The sequence below is a fragment of the Rutidosis leptorrhynchoides genome, chromosome 2, assembly GCF_046630445.1.
Source record: "Rutidosis leptorrhynchoides isolate AG116_Rl617_1_P2 chromosome 2, CSIRO_AGI_Rlap_v1, whole genome shotgun sequence".
In the NCBI taxonomy this organism is placed as follows: domain Eukaryota; kingdom Viridiplantae; phylum Streptophyta; class Magnoliopsida; order Asterales; family Asteraceae; genus Rutidosis; species Rutidosis leptorrhynchoides.
In genome coordinates this window covers 75,594,218-75,601,302 of record NC_092334.1, presented here as the reverse complement: position 1 = coordinate 75,601,302, position 7,085 = coordinate 75,594,218, and positions in this window count along the sequence as shown.

Sequence of the window (7,085 nt, the reverse complement as noted above, 5' to 3'; positions counted from 1 at the left end):
TAACTGAAGATACTATTAGTTGTAAAAGATAAAAATTATATAAGTAATCAAATTTAATAGACTTTTCTGATTTTACCCACGTTTTGAATAGCCAATAGATGCAGCAGGTATCCAGGACCCTTTCAATTGGAAGCCCACAACTCGCCACTAACAAATCCAACTATTACTATGAACCAGAAAATTTTGGATGTCTATTAATTTAATCGCTTAAAATAATTTTTCGTTGAAATTTAAAGAAATTTTAGAGAAGAAATAGAAAATTCTATGCCCTAAAAACTAGAGCGTTGAGAAATAAGAAAGAAAAAGAGCGCGTCGAAAAACGTTGAAAAATAAAAGGTCGAAAAATAATAAAAAGAACGTAGCGCGTCGAAACTTAAAAGTCTAAAAACTAAGAATTAAAAGTTGCGTCTAAAGGTATTAAAGCTTAAAGGAATACTATATCCAAAACGGCAATAACTTAAAACGTACTAAAATCTAAAAATGACGTCGCAAAATTCTAAAGTACCTAAATCTTAGTCTAAAGAAAAAGCAATTAAGGGATTTTACGGCAAAGCCTAAAAATAACTACGGCAAATACTAAAACTTAAAACTAATTACGAATGAAAAATATAAATATTATGAATAAACGATTAAAAAGATACAAAATTTAAAAATAAAACTTAAATTTATAAAAATACAATTTTTATAAAAATATTATTTTTATATTTTTTTTATTTTATAAAAGTATTAATTTAGTAATTATTAAAACTAATTATAACTAAATATTATAAATTAAATAAAACTAAACTAGATATTAAAATATACTAAACCTAATTAGTGTTATTAATTATAATAATTAAATTATACCCGTAATTAATGCAGAATTAGGTCAAATTGGGCGTGTCAGAACCTGTCAAGCGGTCGCATGAGTTTTTACCTATGGATCTATGCGATCGCATGGCCCAAATATTCAGGTTACAAATTGGGCTGCTACAGTGTCGGGCCGAGAGTTTTTATATTTTTTTTTCCTGTTTTAATATTTATATAAAATATTTATATAAATGAAATAAAAACTTAAATTTTTTTTTTAAAGAACTAAAATAAAAATAAAGAAACTTTATAATTTTATATATATATTTAACAAACTCTTAAAAATATATAAATTTTGTTTTTTCTTTTTATATTTTTGTTATTTTTTTAAAAAATTAAAACGTATTTTTACAAAAGTAAATTAAAAATCTTTTTTTTTATTTTTTTATATATATAGCGTTTCGCTTCCTGCGTTTAAGAAAGTCCCCGGTAGCGGCGCCAAAAATACTTGATGTTAAAGCGAAGGGGTATAAAATACTATTAATTTTTACTACAAAATACTATTAAATACGATACAATTTTACACAAGTTATTTATTTATTTATAGAGTAGATATACCTAAACCTTGCTACAACACTTATAGGCAGTGTACCTAATCGTACAGTAGTGTAGTTTTTAGTAAGTCCGGTTCATTCCACAGGGAGCTAGCCAAGTTTAACGCTATATTTTTAAAACTATATTTGTATAAATATAAATATAAATATAAGTAGTATTATTATTATAAAAGGGGTTTTTTACCATTTAATGATCGGTTTGTCGATTTTAAAACTTAAGTCGCAGTTAAAACCTAATGTAAAATATTAAAAATAAATATAACTTAATTTTAAGCGTAAAGTAAATAACGATAATGAAATTGCGATAAATAAAAGTGCGATAAATAAAATGACAATAAATAAAATTGCGATAATTAAAAAGTACGATAATTAAAATGACAATAAATTAAAGTGCGATAATTAAAAGTGCAATTAAATATGAAATAAAGGAATTATGCTTATTTAAACTTCCGTAATCATGATGTTTGACGTGTTGATTTTATTTTATTACCATGGGTTAATTGTCCTTTGTCCTGGATTATTCAATATGTCCGTCTGGTTTTTGTCCATAACAGTCCATCAGTCATAAATATAAAGTGCGAGTGTTCTCGTCAAATTATCCTTATATCCGAAGTCAAATATTCCAACTAATTGGGGACTTAAACTATAATTACACCAATTTTCCTTGTATGTAATTCACCCCTGTTTTAATAAGTCCATTAACTATTAATCCATTCCCGTGTCCGGTTAAATGAACGATTATTAGTACTTATAAATATCCCGCCCATCGTGTCCGATCGAGTGTATATGGTTATTTATAGGTACGTCCAATTGTAAATCTTTATATTAAATTAACAAACTATCATTTAATTAAACAAATATAAAGCCCATTAATAGTCCATAGTCTAATTTCCAAAAGTGTCGTTCTTTTGTCCAAACTCCAATTATGGTACAAAGCCCAATTACCCAATCTTTAATATTTTAGCCCAACATCACGATTACTTCGGCTTAAATAAGCATAATAATAACTTAGCTATGAGAAATTAATTTAAAAAGGTTGAACATAACTTACAATGATTAATAATAGCGTAGCGTTACACGAACAGAATTTCGACTTACACCCTTACAACATTCGCTAACATACCCTTATTATTATTAAAATTAAAATTAAAATTATAATATATATATATATATATATATATGTATATATATATATATAATACGTTGATAGATAGAGAAGAGAAAAAGATGTGTTAAGTTCGGCTGAAAACTGCGAAATTTATAGGACCTGACCCAAAATTTGGGGCCATGCGATCGCATGGAAATTACACTTCCAGGCCATGCGATCGCATGGCCTGCTTTTCCAGCTCACACAGGTTTGTTTTCTTGTTTGCCGACGGTTTTATTAAATAATATAATATATATATAATTTTAAGAATTAATTATATATTATATTATATTCATGTGCATAGTTGACTTGTAATTTTTAGTCCGTTGCGTCGAGCATTGAGAGTGGACTCTGGTCCCGATTCCGGATTTTCGAACGTCCTTGCGTACAATTTAATATCTTGTATTTTGCGTTTCGCGTCTTGTACTCTTGTAATTTTGAGATGTTTCTCATTAATAATTTGAATCACTTTGATTGTACTTTGTACTTTTGAGCTTTTTGGTCATTTGCGTCTTCAATTCGTCGAATCTGTCTTTTGTCTTCACCTTTTATTATTTAAATGAATATCACTTGTAAATAGAACAATTGCAACCAAAAGCTTGTCTTTTTTGAGGGATAATGCTATGAAATATATGTTCGTTTTTAGCATTATCAATATTTTATTCACGAAAGTTAATTAGCTTATTATTTTCATCTTTTATTAACTTGTCAATTATTGCACAAAGTTAATTAGTGTGTTTTATATCTTTTAAAGTTTGTCAGTTATGGATCAAAGTTATTTATTTCACTTAAATCATTTATTCGGGCATTAATTAAGATTAAGAAAATATAGATGGAAAAATGAGGGTCGTTATAGTACCTCCCCATTATTAGAAACTTCGTCCCGAAGTTTTAGGTATACTTCTCAGATGCATCAGCGTTTGAGAAGAGATGGGGATAATTCCGTATCATTTGGTCTTTACGTTCCCATGTATATTCGAAGCCTCTACGCGAATTCCAACGGGCTTTAACGATAGGTATGTTGCTTTTACGTGTTTGTTTGACCTCTTCATTCATGATTTCTATAGGTTCTTCAACGAAGTGCATTTTCTCATCAATGCAGATATCATCTAAAGGAATAACAAGTGTGTCATCAGCAAGACACTTTTTAAGATTCGAGACATGAAACACATCATGTACTTTGCTAAGTTCAGTGGACTGAGTTTACTTCATTTACCAAAGCGGACGACACCTTTCCAAGGGGATACTTTCAACATGACTTTATTTCCAACTTGGAATTCTATATCCTTCCGATGTTTGTCAGCATAGCTCTTTTGTCGGCTGCGGGCAGTTTCTAATCGTTGCTTAATCTGGACGATCTTTTCGGTAGTTTCATGAGTAATTTCAGGACCAGTTAAATGTCTGTCCTCGAGTTCATCCCAACACAAAGGGGATCTACATTTCCGTCCATATAAAGCTTCAAAAGGTGCAGCTTTAATGCTAGAGTGATAACTGTTGTTGTAGGAAAATTCAGCTAAAGGGAAGTGTCTATCCCAACCTTTGCCGAAATCGATTGCACAAGTACATAGCATATCTTCCTTGGTTTGGATGGTTCGTTCACTTTGACCATCAGTTTGTAGATGGTAAGCTGTACTCATGTCGAGTTGAGTTCCAAGAGCAAATTGCAAAGTTTTCCAGAATCTAGAAACGAATCGACTGTCGCGATCTGAAATAATTGAGATAGGAACTCCATGACATGAGACAATTTCTTTAATATAGAGTTGTGATAATTTCTTCATCTTGTCGGTTTCCTTGATCGGTAAGAAATGTGCAGATTTAGTAAGACGATCAACTATGACCCAAATAGTATCGTTACCGTTTGAAGTCTTACGCAACTTAGTAACGAAATCCATAGTGATACATTCCCACTTCCACTGCGGGATATCAGGTTGTGTCAACAGACCAGAAGGCTTTTGATGTTCAGCCTTGACTTTCAAACAAGTGAGACACTTACTAACGTAAGTAGCAATGTCGGCTTTCATGTTAGGCCACCAGTAGAATTCATTCACATCGTGGTACATCTTACTGGAACCGGGATGAATAGAGTACCTAGTCTTATGAGCTTCGTCCAAGACTAGATCACGGAGATTACCGAAGTGAGGAACCCAAATTCTAGTACCAAAGTACCGTGTACCATTAGCTTTCACTTGGAGTTGGTTCTCGAAACCGATAGGTCCTTCACCTTTGATAAGTGTTGGTTTAATAGCTTCAAGTTGAGCTTCACATATTCGTGATATAAGATTCGATTTAATTTTCAGGTTTAAAGCATGAACACGTCTAACATTGTCTATTCGACTAAGGGCATCGGCAACTACATTCGCCTTTTCAGGATGAGATCGAAGTTCATAATCGTAGTCATTCAATAACTCAATCCAACGCCTTTGCCTCCTGTTTAATTGCTTTTGGTCAAAGATATGCTGAAGACTTTTATGATCGGTATACATCGTGATTCTAACCCCATAGAGGTAATGTCTCCACATCTTTACTGCAAATACCACGACTCCTAATTCCAGGTCATGTGTGGTATAGTTCTTCTCATGTTTCTTCAACTGTCTAGATGCATAGGCAATAGCATTTTCACGTTGCATTAAAACACAACCAAAGCCTTGCTTTGAGGCATCGCAGTAAACAACAAAATCGTCGGAGCCTTCAGGTAAAGATAGAATCGGGGCTGTGGTCAATTTCTCCTTCAGAATCTTGAAAGCAGATTCCTGTTCTTCGAACCACTAAAACTTCTTCCCTTTGTGAGTTAACTTTGTAAGGGGTTTAGCAAAGAGGGAAAATCTTTTATGAATCTCCGGTAATAACCGGAAATTCCCAAAAATTGACGAATATGCTTCGCAGTCTTTGGTATCTCCCAGTTCTGAATAGCGGTAATCTTAGTTGGATCGACATGTATTCCGTTACTATCAACAACATGTCCGAGGAATTGTACGGTCTTGAGCCAAAATCACACTTTGAAAACTTAGCGTAGAGTTGTTCCTTTCGTAAGAGTTCAAGAATCATGCGCAAATGCTGCTCATGTTCTTTCTCACTCTTTGAGTAGATTAAGATGTTGTCAATGAATACAATGACAAATTTTTCGAAAAATGGTTTGCAAACACGATTCATAAGATCCATGAACACGGCAGGAGCATTAGTTAAGCCAAAAGGCATGACACAAAATTCATAGTGCCCATAACGAGTACGAAATGCAGTCTTAGGAATATCGGATTCCTTGACCCTAAGTTGGTGATAACCGGACCTCAGATCAATTTTTGAATAAACACTCGACCCTTGAAGTTGGTCAAATAGATCATCAATACGCGGTAATGGATAGCGGTTCTTGATAGTAAGCTTGTTGAGTTCGCGGTAATCAATACACATCCTCAACGTACCATCTTTCTTTTTAACAAATAGAATAGGAGCTCCCCATGGGGACGAGCTTGGACGAATGAAACCTTTATCCAATAATTCTTGGAGTTGGTTGGAAAGTTCCTTCATTTCGTAAGGTGCTAAATGGTATGGTGCTTTAGCAACAGGAGCAGCACCAGGAGATAAATCAATCTGAAATTCAACTTGTCGAGGAGGTAGAAGACCAGGGAGATCTTCAGGAAATACATCGGGATAATCTCTAACCACCGACACGTCATCAATAAGCTTTTCCTTCGGTTCGACTATCTTAACATGGGCTAATATCGAGGGATAACCTTTCATAAGGTATTTACGGGTTTTGATGCAAGAAATGATGTTGAGCTTGGAACCACTCTTGTCGCCTTGAATGACGAGAGTCTCTCCATTTCTCAATGGAATGTTAATAGTCTTATCGAAACACAAGATTGCAGCATGTAATGGACGTAACCAGTCCATTCCGACTACGACATCGAAACTTGCTAACTCGACCGGCAAAAGGTCAATCTTAAATTCTTGGTCGGCTAGTTTTAGATTACAGTTTTTATAGATGTGATCAACTTTCATAACTTTTCCGTTTGCTACCTCTACTAGTCGTTTAGTTTATAGGGGTTGTGGTCACTCGGTGAATAAGGTACAAAATTCACTAGACACGTAACTCTTATCGGCACCCGTATCGAATAAAATATTTGCGTAGTAATTATTGACAAGAAACGTACCCGTAATCACTTCATCTTCCTCAAGGGCTTCTTCAGCCATTATGACAAACGCACGGCTCTTCGCATTGGTGGTGTTGGCTCCAGTAGCAGGGGTATCTTTCTTTTTCGGGCAGTGAGGACTAATATACCCCTTCTCTCCGCAGGTGTAACAAGTAGGAGGAGCTTTAGTAGGAACAACAGCTTTATCTTTCAGAGGAGTCTTACAAGTCTTAGCTACATGTCCCACCTTTTTACATAAAGAACAAGTAGCAGTGCACTGCCCTGGGTAGTGCCTTTCACAACGAGAACAATAGGGCTTAGTCCCTATATAACTGGTCCTAGCATTATCAGCAGGCTTCTTTGTAATATTCTGGTTTGAACCTTGAGACGGCTCAAATTTCCTTTTAC